Source organism: Lactuca sativa, chromosome 9, assembly GCF_002870075.4.
Source record: "Lactuca sativa cultivar Salinas chromosome 9, Lsat_Salinas_v11, whole genome shotgun sequence".
Lineage (NCBI taxonomy): Eukaryota > Viridiplantae > Streptophyta > Magnoliopsida > Asterales > Asteraceae > Lactuca > Lactuca sativa.
The window spans coordinates 156364128-156379420 of NC_056631.2; positions in this window are offsets into that span (position 1 = coordinate 156364128).

A 15293-nucleotide genomic window follows, 5' to 3' on the forward strand; every position below is an offset into this window, starting at 1 on the left:
GTATATTACGGAATAGTTAATCTCAAAGGATCTAAAAGCTCAACAATAATATAGTTAGATAGTTAGTTGCAGAATGTAAAGAAATATAAATGACAACAATTGTTATATCAAGAATACACTTAAGCTGATTCGTAAAAAGGAATGCAATCACTCCGAGTTAATAAGGAAGATCAAACTTAGTGATTAAGTCTTAAAGACTTGCTCTGGAGAGAGGTTATAATCAGATATGCTTTAGTAATAATTGAGAGTAAGAAGAATAGAAAGATAGAAAAATGAAGAAGATAACTTGGAGAAATGTATTTAGAATAATACTCAAGTTATCAGTGATTGAGTGTACAGATTATTAATACAAGAGAATAAGTCTCTATTTATAGAGACTCTGAACTATTGTAGACTACAACTCTATAAGCAGCCATGCAAGGCATACTGGATAATAGAGTGTATTACATACAAGACAATAAGTAATCTAGATAAGTAGACTGTGGTAGCAAAAGACTAATTGAGGTTGCTAATGAAGAACTGACTCCGGGTGCTGAATTGGTTGAGGGTGCTGAACCGTTGCGGTAGAGAGCTGGTTGCGGTAGATGAGTTCAAGAGGGTCACTTTTATGATTCAACAATTTCCCCCTAAGTGACCTCTTTAACTCTGGTTCAGCTATCAAGTTTGAGAAACTTGATCAAAATCCACCAGAACTTCTTGACAGTTTCCAGCCATGTGATTCTTCTCGAAATTTCAAACTTGACTTCTGCAGTAGTATGCTTTGATTTTTCAACCGTGGTTCGGCAGATGTCAAATTGTTTCTTAGGCAAGCGGTGCATGGCATTCATCGGAATGAAGTATTTGACGTTGTCAGTCTTTTGTTTGAATATGATTCCATGTTCAGGGAAGTTTGTTGCACCTAGTGATCTTTCTTCGAAGCCTTCGGTAGGCATTGGCACAGGTTCAAGTGGTGGGAGATCAAACTTCTTGATGATGGTGGGGTAGATATCCGCATCTATTTTGGCAAAGTCACAGACTGTATCCCTCAGAAAAGAGTTGGCTTTTTCAAGCGCTATTTGCATCTTAGGGTGCTTTTCTGACTTGTTCTGGAACACCATGGAAATAAGGAAGATTTCTTCTGGATTCATGCAAGGGAAGTTTGCATGGGTGCGGATGTAGTCATGCTCCCTTCTGGTGAGAGTATACTGGATGAAATCAGCCTTCATGAACTTCTGCATCTTGTAGTTCTTGACTACGGATGGTCTATCGTTGGACCATATATTTTCAATGGAGGAGCCATGCTTGGCATAAAATCGGTTAAGTCTTTCAAACTTCATTGGCAGTCGTTTGTGAGCAGGAAGCCTGCAGTCAAATGACTCAAATACAGTAAAGTACTTGGCATTTGGAGAAATGGGAATATCCCAGTATCCATCAGCAGGAGGTTCAACATATGTAAGGTGCGAGGTGTAGTCTTCATCCAATAGCCTACGGTGTGGATTAACCCATGAGTTAATCAAAGACTCATCTTGTTGGATTAATGTCTACGTCCATAACTATAATTGGTAAGACTTGACCCGACCCGGCATGGTCCATTTGGGTTACATGGTATCATGCATTTGGATAGACTATAATGAGAGAAATAACACTTAAGGTTTGTTAATATATTATAAGTTATAATATATTAATAAGATTATTTAATTAGTATTGATCAAGAATTAATCTATAATTAATTAAGTGATCAAAAGAAGACTAATTAAATATATGGGTTGATTGTGTAAATCATCCATACTTGTATAATGATGGATTATCAAGTTGGGCTAAAACCCATAAGATGCTCCATGGTGTATTTGAACCCATGGATCCAAGGAAATGGAAAGTCATGACAATTAGGGTTTACACTAATTGTAACACTATATAAAGATCATACTCTTGGAAAAATCGGCCACCATGTAGAAGAAGAGAAGGGCTAGCCGATTTTAGAAGTGTTCAAGTTTCTCTCAAGTTATTCCAAGTGTATTTGGTGTTGTGTGAACCATTTGAGGTGTCACACTTGGGGCACTAGGCACTCAAGCTTCATGAGGACATTCTACATCAAAGAGGTGTGTATTCTATCTTGTTATATTCATTGTTTTGTATGCTAGATTAGGATAATACCTTGGATGTTCATATTTGCATGTATAATAGAGAAAACATAGATCCAAGGTATTTAGGGTTGCATGTACACTTAGGAGTGTTAGAATGCTCGAAAACCCAACAGTGGTATCAGAGACTAGGCTTGTTTTCAATTATACTTGATGCAAATTGCTGAAAAATGCTGAAAAAGTCGAATTTCAGGCATTCTGGGCATTGGACTCACCGATTCCACTAATGAACTCGTCGAGTCCATGAGTAAAATCATCCTGCTCTTCGAGTAGGTTCATGCACTCGACGAGTAGGAGCCCCAGACAACATATATTCGACTTTTTTTGGCTAGACATGGACTAGGGACATTACCCTAAGCTGTTTTTGAACTTATAAACTTATTTTTGATGTGGTAATGTTCATACTAATCCAATTTCAAAGATAATTTTCAATAGATTCATGTTGTGTATTAGTTTAAGTATTATGCTAATTACATGAAAAAGTTTGATTCCAATTATCATGCTCATATGAGTTGCTTAGATTAATAGAAAAGGTTGATTGATTATGTGTCTTTGATCCATTTTAATCTAAGAATTGATTCTAAAATGTGTTTGTGTAAGTTGTCCTCAAGTTACATGAAAAGTTACATTAAAGTTTGCTAAAACTCATAAAAGTTGGCAATGGTTACAAATATGAAGAGTCTTGTTCTCATTAAATGGTTTTATGACTCCATAACTTGTCCTCAAGTTATGGAGAGTCAAGAGTCACTTCATTAAGTAATAAAATATGTAACTTTAATTAATTCTATAAGTTACAAAATAAAGAAAAGTTACATTCTTTAATAGTTTAAAGTCTTCCATAACTTGTCCTCAAGTTATGGAACTTGAAGAGTCTTTTAATTAAAACTAGCCTATATACGTTCTAGTGCATTTGTGGCTTCTTTATTCCAGTGAAATCATGGGACAAAAACACAACCTTGCTCAGCCTGAGGGATGCAATATGTTTAACAGCCTAAACTTGAAATGTATCCAGGAAAATTGTTATCATTAACCAATAAAGGTTGAGATTGAGCGCCCCTGCTTAAGCATGTAGGTTTATTGAGTGAAAAAAGTGAGGTACATGAAAAAAAAGAGAGAGAATTACGAAAAAAGTTGGAAGAATTTTGGAGCAAATAAAGTGAAGATCAAAAGATCAAAATTCAAAGAAATTCAAAGAGTTGAAGATACCAAAAATCAATAAAGGTGGTGAATTCAAAGAGATCAAAGATCAAAGTATCAAGGAAGTGAAGAATTCGAAAAAGCTCTATGGTGGTATCGAAAAGTTGTAATTCTAGATTATGTATGCTTGGGTTGCTCAATTAAAAATACATTGAGGGTAAGAGGTTTTCTGCGGATGGATTCGGAGGGTTGCATAAAATGAGCATAGTTCGGGGTGAGTGGGCAAGTGTTTATGAGGATTGTGAGTATTTGGAGTATGGGAGGTCCTTAGGAAAAATTTTAGACACAAATGCATGCGTTGCGGTCTTGGCATAATGGTTGGGTTATATAGGAGTTGTCATATGTGATTCTAATATGTTTAAAATTTAGTTTTGCTTGGGGGCAAGCAAAAGTCAAGTATGGGGTATTTTGATATGTGTATATTTAGTTCATATTAAGTATAGATTGTTATTCATTTATTAGCTAAATTATTGCATTTTATGGACAAAAGGTACTTAAAAGTGTTTGAATTATATTTTCAGTCCAAAAATGAAGCTCAGAAGCAGAAGGAAGCAGGAGAAGTGGTTGAGAGATCGAGAATGGAACAAAGAAGAAAAACACCAAAAATAACACCTACTCGGCGAGTAGGGTCGACTACTCGGCTAGTCCAAGTGAAGATTCGAGAAGATAAAGACTCGGGATCCCAGAGACTTATCACAATACGGGGACTGAGAGATGGACTCGACGAGTCACCACCTGACTCGACGAGTCGATTCGTATATATAAAGATAACTCCTCAGAACGATGGATGGGAATTCTGGAACGATTCAGAAGAGTTTAGCTACGATTAAGAAGGCAGAAAAACCCTAGAAGACGACGAGAGAAGCTAGAAATCAATCTCGAAGAAGAATTGAGGCAAAATTTCATCATTCCACTTAATCTTTTGTTTTATCATTATGGTTAAATAATTAGACTCTGTTTGTTTGCTGTAATTTACTTCAATTATGAGCTAAAACCTTTAGACTTCTGTTTGGGGATACAAAGTTGACAATATGGTTTGATTGGCTGGTAGGATTAATTCTAAGTTGGTGAATTTTTGTTATTTTAGCTTGCTAAAGAACCTTGTGTGTGAATAATAATTAATTTTCTGTTAATAGGAAGATAATTGATTAGCATGAACATATATTAATTATTAACCTCATATGCTATGTGATCACTATGCCATATGTCTAGGATTAATGAATATGAAACTAGAGTTAATAAGAGAATTTAGTAAATTCATGTGCAAGCTTGTGTGATGATCATCAACAAGAAGTTAATTAAAAGATTAAATTAGTTAACTATTGCAAGTCTAAATTAACCCGAATAATTGATCTAGTAAATCTAATTAAATTAGACAACTAGCCACTGTTTAAGTTAGTTTATTTGCTAAGGATTAGTGTAGTGAATACGAATCTAATCATTTGAATCAGTAACCAACAAAAGAATTAATCCATTGCACCATTACCTTAAAATCAACCATAGGATCAATTGAGTTGAACTAAACAGAAGTTCCTTCCCAATTATTGAATCTAATTAAGTCTTTATTTTCTAGTTCTTAAATTAGTAATAGTTAGCAAGTTTCTAGTCTTGAAAAACTAGAGAAACCCTATTCTTATTAATTAATTTAGATAGAATTAGTTTTTAATTTTAATTTGCCGTTCCCTGTGTTCGATACCCTACTTATCCAACTATACCACAATTGATAGGTTCACTGCCTTTTTGTGTTGTTTTACAATTAAAAGTAGGTTTAAAACTAAGTGAGTTTGCACACATCACTCGTCCCAAGTATAGTCTCGCAGTTTATCCAAGTCACTATGCAAGAAAACCACACAATCATTCAACACATCAGATAACAAAGCGAAGGTTTTATATTATTTCTTGAAACTATTACATAGGTGTTCATGTTCACCCTAGACTATGCCTCTAATAGGCTACATCATGTTATTCTATCCCTTTGGCTACTTCATAACTCGATCTTCGGGTATGAATTCCTCATCCTTGATTCCTCGCGTTGTTCTCTTCTTCGTCGAGGATCATGTGGAATGCTCTTGCTTTTGGTTTTGGGAGCACATTTGGCCTTGTATCCCCTTCTCTCTTTGGGCAGTCTTGCTTGAAGTGACCTTCCTCATTACATTCATAACATACCCTTTTGTTGAATGTACATTTATTGGCGTAATGTCCATGTTTTCCACACTTGAAACAAGTTACCTCTTCGCCACATTTTCCTAAGTATTTCTTCTCGCACTTATCGCACCATCTTGCTTCGCCTCTTCCTCCTCCTCCAAACTTCGAGGATTTACTCTCCTTGTTGGGCCTTGAAGATCCTTCAAACTTCCTCTTTTCTCATGTCATATCTTTTTCTAGACCCCTTTCTCTTATCTGGGTCTCTATATTCTTAGCTGCTCTAATGGCTGTTTTCAAAGTAGCTGCCATTTTGACCGTTGGGCCAAAGTCTGCAGGCAGTCTGTTAGCGAACCTATCTATATTGTAGATTTTAATAGGCACCAAGTAGGTAAATAGCTTCATCTTCTCAGTGAATGCGGTGGCATACTCATAAACACTCATCTTCCCTTTCTTCAGGTTCTAAAACTCGTTGTTTAGGTCTATCAGATCTATCTCTGAGAAGTACTGTATTTTTAACTGCTCCGTGAATGCTTCCCAAGACATTCGTATGGCTTTTCCTTGTGGCATTGTATCTGCCAGCAACTTCCACCAACTTAACACTCCGGTCTTTAGTTGTCTGATTGCAAAGACTGTCTTTTGCTTATCGCTACAGTCACAGCTCTCAAGTACCATCTCCATCTCAGAAACCCAGTCCATAATCTCAACCGGCTTCAGGCTTCCGAAAAGGCTTAGTGGCTTGGAACCCAAGAAGTTCTTATACATTCGTCTATCCGTGTCGTTTCCCCTCTCCGGGCCTTTCCTTCGTTCTCCTTGAGTCTCAACTTGACTTACAGGGCGGCTATAGTTCCCTTCCTCTGATTGCTCGGGAATTAGCTTAGGTTTCTCAATGGGCATGGTAGGTTCGTCCCTATTTTCATGCAACATCCTCCTCATTTCTTCCCTTTGTTCAGCTAACATAGCCCGAATCATGGCTTGTACTCCAGTCATGATGATTGATTCAGGTGCAGCTTCTATTACAACAGATATTTGTTCAATCACTAGGGTCTGTTAATTCCTATTTTCATTTGCGTTCCCGAATCCACTTCGGGTTCTTGCCATTACGATCTATACACCAATTCAGATGTTCGGTGTGTAATGACGAGAATTAAGATAGGAAAAGATTTTATTTACGATTGACGTGTAAAACTCCCTATTACTCCGAAAAATTACATGTCAGTTCTAATACCGTAATTAAACGTTTAGAAGTCTGAACATGTATAGTTTCCAGATCCGGTCGGCAACGGACCATTGATCCGATCATACATTTAGCATCATAAAGCATCATAAATCATTTAGCTCATAAAAGCATGTTAGGCATTTCCCCTAAATAAGCTAGTGCTTGTGTGTATTCAGGTGTATTACCTAAGACACACTCCTCACAATCATTGCTTAGAATTCTAAGCTTAAGTCTAGAAATAAATTCATATTCCTAGTTCTCTTAAGCTAATGCTCTGATACCAACTGTGACATCCCCATTTTCACAGCCAGAAAAGACCTATTTTGTTTATGCTTTATAAAAATCAGAGTACCTCTTTTAATAAAAATGTTGCGGAATTTGTTCCCAGTAAAACATGATAAATACGTTATCAAAGAATTTCCGAAGAAAAGTATTTTTATTCATTTTAAAACATTTGGGATGTCATCGTCAATACAGAAACATAAGCATAAATAGAACTTACATTCATTATCACTAGTGATTTATATCTCTTTAATCTCTCAGTGTAATGTGACTTCATATCAACACCTGTGATATAAATAAAATGAGTGGGTCAGGTTGGGAAACCTGGTGAGTACATAGGGTTTTCAACCCATAATAATATAATTATTATGTTTAAACATCAAACAATTAACCCAATTACCTATCCCCATTATCTACCCTAAGAATCAGCTATTTCTTATTCATTCATTCCTAAGGATTATTCTAAGGAATAGGTACGAAGTCCATCGTTGTCAATGACACAGCTGTCAAGCAAATCTGCTAGTTCTATCATTTAGGCGCAGCTGCCAGAATTATGACATTCTCAATGAGGCGCATCTGCCAGTATTGTCCTTCGAGCACAGCTGCTAGGGTTATCTCGTTTATTGAAAGTATCGTTTTCGAGAATCCACTCGCAATACATGTCAATGGGTTTTTAGAGTACACTAGTGAACACATTGTTCACAACACCTACAGGTTGCGAGCCTGCTAGTGTTCCACTGGACGGTCTAGAATAGTCTGTGGTTGTCATCCATACTCTGCTAGATGACGGGGCCAACATTTAGGGACAAGGCTTATCACATCGTCCACTTCTCACCCTTACCTCATGGTCTATATCACCTCTCAACTGATCATCCATATCATATTTTATCTACCCATGTTTTACCCAACATATTATGTAGATATAAATACATATACAGTTAAAATAATATAAAACTTGTATAAAATCATTCATCCAGCATACATAGCAAGTATACAGATAATATGCACACATAACACATAGTTTATATAAAATACTTCATATCTATGTGTAAGATGAAAGGGACCATGCATTCACTTGAAAATGTGGTGATTCCGAACTCAGACAGCGCTTCACTTCTTAAAAAAAATAATTTCCTTCGACGAAACCTAGTATTATTACCACTAGAGTTTAGTCTATTATTCGCCGAGACTAATTAATAGTCTAGCTATTATTACTATTATATAAGCGTTAAACAATACTTATATAACCCATAATAATAGCTCAATTACTTATTATAAGTTCTTAATAACATTACTATAATTAAATAAAAGCTATATTAAAAATAGTGTAAGCGTAGCTCACTTACAGCGGGTTTTATAGAAAATCGGGTTTTGCTTGGAGCAGCATTCCCGTGCGGAAAAGCTCTTCTTCTCGGGGCCGTCGAGCACTCCGGGGCTTCCGCCTCGTGCTAGGGAGGTTCCCTAGGCATTTCGAGGGGTTTCAGCGCTAGATAGAGGTTCTAGAGAGAGAGTAAAAAGAAGAAAGAATGGGAAAGGTGTGAAGAGAATGAGGGTGAGAGAGGTTTTATTTATAGGGTGAAAATGGCTGAATTTGGTGCCACATGTCACCCTCTAGTGGCAAAACTTGGGGAGAAAGCAATGACCAAGATTATGCCACATCACCCATTTTCGCACAGCACACTTCCGACTTCTAAAATCCGTAACATTCACATACGATCTCCGTTTTTGAAGTTCTTTATATCCGCATGTAGGTAAAAATAAGATCTACAACTTTCATTTTGACTTCGTCGGCTAATTCTCGACCGATCTTAAATTTAACAGTACAAGGTGATTATACTGTTAAATGTCCGCGTAAAATTCATAACTTCTACATACGAACCCTGTTTTTGTCTGTCTTTTTACCGTTGAGTTCCTATTAATGAGATCTTCAATTCTCATTTAGGTCGCATAGGCCAAAAACCGCTCGATCTAAAATTCGAGTTTCGGGTTGTGCACTGCTAAGCCAAATCATAGAAAATTCATAACTTCCTCATACGAAGTCAGATTTGGCGTTCTTTTTTTGTATGTTCTCGGTTTAACGTATACTACAAATTTTGTTTAGATTTATAAGGCTAAAAATTCCTCCATCGTAAATTCATTATTTACGTCTCCCGGTGTCGTGCTGGTTTTGCCGTAGAACTGCGACGGACCATAACTTCTTCGTTATAACTCAGATTTCAACGTTATTTATTCTAAATAGTCTTTTGTCAAAAAGTCGTTTCAACCCCTATTATCTCTAAATTGACTAGTCTGGATCTACGGGCGTTACACTTTTACTCTAAACACCTCAACCAAATACAGAATGGATGTTGGATAATCACTTCCAGAAATGACATTCGTGAATACCTAAAAATAAGTTGCTTTAGTATTACGCATGATAAAATATTTAAAATAACACTTAAATAAAGGTAATATGCACCTTAAAAACCTTCAAGATTTCACATACGCTCTCCACATGCGCCCACTCCTCATCATTAGGCAGGTGATGGAAATGTGGCTTGTACTCCACAAATCTATGAAAAAAAAACTTAGTGTGTGCAAGATTTGAAAACCTGAAAATCACAACATTCAAAACTATTTTTATTAAAATCTAATGTATACGTTGGGAAAACATCCTAAAATTTTAATGCAACCGACAACATATCATAGGTTGAATTCCATCGTGTTGGAACATCAAGCAATAACTTTCTATCTTGTATTTGCAATTGATGTGCAATATTTGAAAATGTTTGAAGTCTCGCCTAAGAATTGTTAATATATTTTATACCCTCACGAACTTCCCTGATAACAAAATCAATCATAGCAAGACCATCTTTCAGAAGAATGTTCAAAATGTGTGCACAACATCTAACATGAAATAAATTACCACCACAGTGTCCACACGTGAGTTTTCTCACTCTACAAAAAATTTCTTTCAGTCTTTTCAATGCCTGTCATCGTATGCAACATTGTCTACAGATATCGTGAATATCTTGTCCTTAATTTCTCAATGCTTCAAACATTTATAAATACCATCAGCAATATCAAGTTCGGTACAAGGAGGAGGAACATGTACAAAACTCAAGACATGTTTTTGCAATCTACAAAATCAAGTCCAGATATCAATATAAATATATTAAATAGAATGGAAAAAGCTTATTAAAAAATATAAAAGGAAATCAAACCTCCAATTATGGTCAATAAAGTGCCCTGTGATAACCATGTACTCAATCTTCTGATGAGATGACTTCCAACAATTAGTGGTAAAACTGATTTTTGAGGTTGCTTTTATAAGAGCTTTTAGTGTTTTTTTCTCATGCTCGTATATCTTAAAACAATCTGATTTGGTTGAAGTCCTGCTTGTTTTCTCAAATAATGGAGTAGCTGTCTTCATCATATGTATGAATAAATCATCCTCCACAACAAAAAAAGGTTGCTTAGTACCCAACACCCAAGTAGCTATTGCTTCTCTCATTTTGTTACTGTCATACTTTGCATCAGGCCTGATCAATGAAGGAAGCTTCTCATGTCCTGCATCCCCATCAGACCTAATATGTGGAAAATTCAATAAATTCTGCTTTTCTTCATAATCTTTATGTGGCTTGCATATAAGCAAGTGCCTTTTTAATGTTGATGTAGTCCCGCTATCACTATAAGTTAGCTTTGTTTTATAATGATTACACTGAGCTTTTTTGGTACCATTAGATAGAGCCACTATAGTGAAACCATCCCATGACTTTGATGTGTTTTTCGTTTTCGTTTCATTACTATTTCCTCTTCTCCCCCGTGGATTTCTGCATTTTGGTGTTTACCGTTGCCATTTTCGCTTGGAATATGATTATGAGGAGTTGGTTGTTCATCAGCATCTACATTTATGGGAGCAGATTGCTCCTTATTCTCAACCCCTTCCATTAGATCTGAATTCACATCACCATCCATAATATCTACAACATGGTTAATGAAAGAATATTTGTCAAATTTTGTACATCTAATAAGCATACTTAGTTCATCAGCATTCAACAATATACTTTCCTGTTAAGGGTCTTTAATTAATATCCAGTGAATAAGAATCTAGACTAAACAATTAAAATGGTATTTCAATTAAACCAAGTCAATATATCCCAGTACACAAACAATCAAAACAAATATCATTAAACTTCTCATAAAAGAGAACACATGAGAAGTTAACCAAAAAAACGTAACCCAACAAAGCTATAAAGCCATTTTAACAAAAGTATCAATTAAAATAGCCTACATCAAAATACGATGAGTGATAAGAAAATAATAACAAACCAGTGGACAATGGGAAAAAACCAACAATGGAATCAGTAGAAAAATAAGATATTTTAACAAAGCTATCAACTGATGTGAGGCAGCAAAACCGAAGTAATCAAGAAATAAGAAGCTATCATCGAATCAGTAGAAAAAAATATAGATGAGTGAACAATGCAAAAAAAAAAAAAAAAAAAAAAAAAAAAAAAAAAAAAAAACTTACTATGAAGAACTGAAGATGACTGGCCGGTGTTCGGATGGACTGAAGGTGTCTAATGTCGGACAGCAGCGCTCGATCGGAGGGCAGACGTCGATGGGAGATCGTCGTCTGGTAGTGTTCATAGTAAGTACATGCTTAGCAATCGCCTGATTAGAATGTTCGAATCTCAGCAGAACAGGGTTAACGAGTCTCGATTTAAGGGCAGGGACACAGGGTTGACGTGAGACGATGGAAGATCATCGTTTGGTGGTCTTTGTGGTATCGTGCTTGCCGGCTCGTCGCCGATAACAATCGGATGATTAGATTGTTCGAATCACAGAATGGGGAAGGAATGTGAATAGTGGCAGCTCATTTTCTTTTGATTTGAAACGAATGAAATTCCATCGGTCCCTAATACCCAAAACCTAATTGTTAATTCAATAATTTTCCAAACATCTATTTTAATATATAAAATATAATTATAAAAAATAAAATACATTATATTTATATATAGGCACGTTTAGGCTCGCGAGCCAAATCGATCTTTGTTACACAGGCTCGAGCTCGAGCTCGTTTAATAAACAAGCTTAAAGTCAGGCTCGAGCTCGGCTCGGGCTCAATAAAAACCGATCTCGAGTCAAACTTTTACCAAGTTGATCTCGGATAACTCGAGGTTAGCTTGACTCGTTTGCACCCTATTAATGAAACACTAACCACGTTCAACGTCGGTAATTTGGGTTGTTACAACAATAGAAAAATAAAGCCAACATCTTGTTTTTAGGATCTCATTAATACTTTTTGAAATTTCATGTCTAAAATTATAAATAAGAAAAACTTTATTATCTATTTTATAATCAAATCCTTAATTTCGTTTCTAAAGTTTACATTTGTAACTTCATGGAGGACGGGTATACTGTTATCATTGATTTTATTGTTTTATGTATTAAAATGTTAATAATATACATATTTTTTGTTGTTTAAATATGGGTAATGGTGTAAACAAAGAAAATTGGTTTGAGGATGTGACTTTATCTCATAGAATTTATATGTTGAAGGTTAACAAACAGATCCCCATGCGTATTTCACTGCATAGAAACTCTAGATGGATGTCGAAGAGGAGTAGTGGCTTGAGAGTTAAGAATTATTCACTATGTGGTCATTGGACACATATGTGTCTGGAGTTTAGAGCCCATGTATTGTATTTCATTAATTTCCTCAGCTAGATTGTTTTTAGACATTAGTATTTTGTTGGCGGTAAACATTTAAATGATGTATAATAATTTTATTTCTATCATGTTGAATATTTTGGCTTGGAGATTGCAGTTATATTGAATTTTGACTGGTTCAAAACTCATAGATAAATAGATTGATGTTGCTACCGTTTTATGTCCTATTTGTGACTCTCACATCGTAAGAGTTAATCATGCGTCTGTCATCATTAGCTTTGGGTATTCAAAGACTTCTTAGAATTAAGATCATAAATGTTGATATCCACTCGTTTCCCATGCTTACGGAGTTGATTACGTGGTCATTATTACTACATTTTCGGACGATACAGTTCAGAGAAAGGCTTCCAATGCGTTGATTATTACTACGTTATGGGCGATTTATAGCTTTCGGAACAACATGGTTTTTGGAGTGGTAAAACTTAAGTTTAAACAAATTATAACATACTACCAGGTTTCATTATTGAATAATAAATGAGTATAACTACAATATATATATATATATATATATATATATATATATATATATATATATATATATATATATATATATATATATATATATATATATATATATATATATATAGGCTTAGGTTATTTTGTTTTTACTAAGTATTTTGTGCCAGAATGTATAAATCTGGACCAATGGATGAAATTAATCAATGGACATGATTTGAGGGTGTATGATATTACAATGGGGTAACATGTAGCATATAATCACACAATTTTAAGCAAAAGGGTATTTTGGACAATTAACTACATTTATAAAAGGAAATTTTCGGATTTTTAGAGATGATTAATTCTCCTAATTTTAAAAAAAAAAAATCTGAATTTTTTAATTAATTCAATTTCAATTTTTTACCGATTTTATTCTGTCAGAATATTATTTGTTAGAATGATGCTCTTTCAGAATTTTATTCTAATAGAATATTATTTTGTTAAAATGATGCTCTTTCAGAATTTTATTCTCATAGAATATTATTGAAGAAAAACAAAATTTTTGAATCAGATGTTGAAAAATAACAAACATTCTAATATATTTTTATACATCCAAACTTAAATACAAATTCATACATATTCTTACAGACTAAAATCTTTATACATTTTAATATAATTATACATATTTTAAAAGAATATCAAGGTCTTCAACGCATTTTTCTAGCCATTCCTATCACAAATACAACAAAAACTAATAATTGTTAAAAATATGTTACATACAATTAACTATCACTTAATATATTCTGGTAGACTACATAGAATATAATATAATGCATATAATACATTCTGGCAGAATACATCGATTTTATTCTGATGAATAAATTATGATAGAATATATAGAATACATTCAAAGGTATTGTATTTACAACTAGTAATTCTGACAGAATGCATACCACAAGGTTAAATTCTTTAAATACTCTTTCAGACATTTCAACAAACACTTGTTAGACATTATCATCAAACAAGCCAAAAACCATATTTGATTTACTTGCAATAGTTTACATATAAACATAATTTGCAGCAACATGATTTAGAATGTAGACCACAAGGTTCAAAGAGTAAATTAATTTGTGTTGATGAAAAATAAAAGGCACAAACAACCTAGAATTGTATTTCATAACCGAAAGAAAAACAAAATATATGGCAGACCCATTAAAGCATAGAAACGTGGTTTTTATATAAGATTTGAAAACATTATTTTGTAAGAAAGAAGAGCATCCACATAAAAGAAATTGAAACTCATCAACTTGAACACATGAATAAAGAATGTTACTTACATTATAAGGCCCTGATACAAGAGCTGGAACCATACAAACTAACATCTTTTTCTATGCTTCCTTCTAACTGAAAGTGACTCATTAAGCAAGAAAGAACAAATTTTGGAATAAGTAATTGAAGTTCACTGAAACATTTTAACAAACAGTTGGTGTGCAAATCGGAATATTTTCAATTCCACTAATAGTTCACTAAGACAGCAAGTTGGAATATTTTCAATTCTACATAACTAAAGAACTTACTGTCTAAATATGACATTTTTTAACAAAAAAAAAGTTACCTGGATCTGATCGATGGTGTGTGCCATGTGTATCGTTACTAATCTTTGTAGAAAAATCAATCATATGTCGTGAAGATGTTGGCTGTGTTGCCTGTAGTATATGAAGACGATGAAGAAAATGTCGACGACTGCGTAGGGTTAAGTAATTGCACACGTGATTTAAGGGACCACCATTCGACTTCCCTTAATCATCTGATGCCTTCTCGATCTGATGAAGACGGCAATGAGGACCGAAGTCCCTTTCTCAGCCCTCCCTGCAAATCTGTTTGACTCTTACTAGTGCCCTTGATTTTTGACTGCTCCCATTCGATCGTTCCTTATTCCCGATCTATTGAAAAAGAAGTGTCCCCTCTTTGTGCATTTAGGGTTGTGGATATGTTGATTTTAAATAAGTCAAACAATAGTAGACGTGATTTAAGGGATATACCAAATATATAAGAATTTATTTTCAGTTTATAAAAACAAAATGACTCATCTACCCTTTTTTTACATTAATGATTTATTTTTTTTCTTGAATTCTTATTGGTGCATTTAGGAACACAATAGTTGCTAAAAACATTTGAAC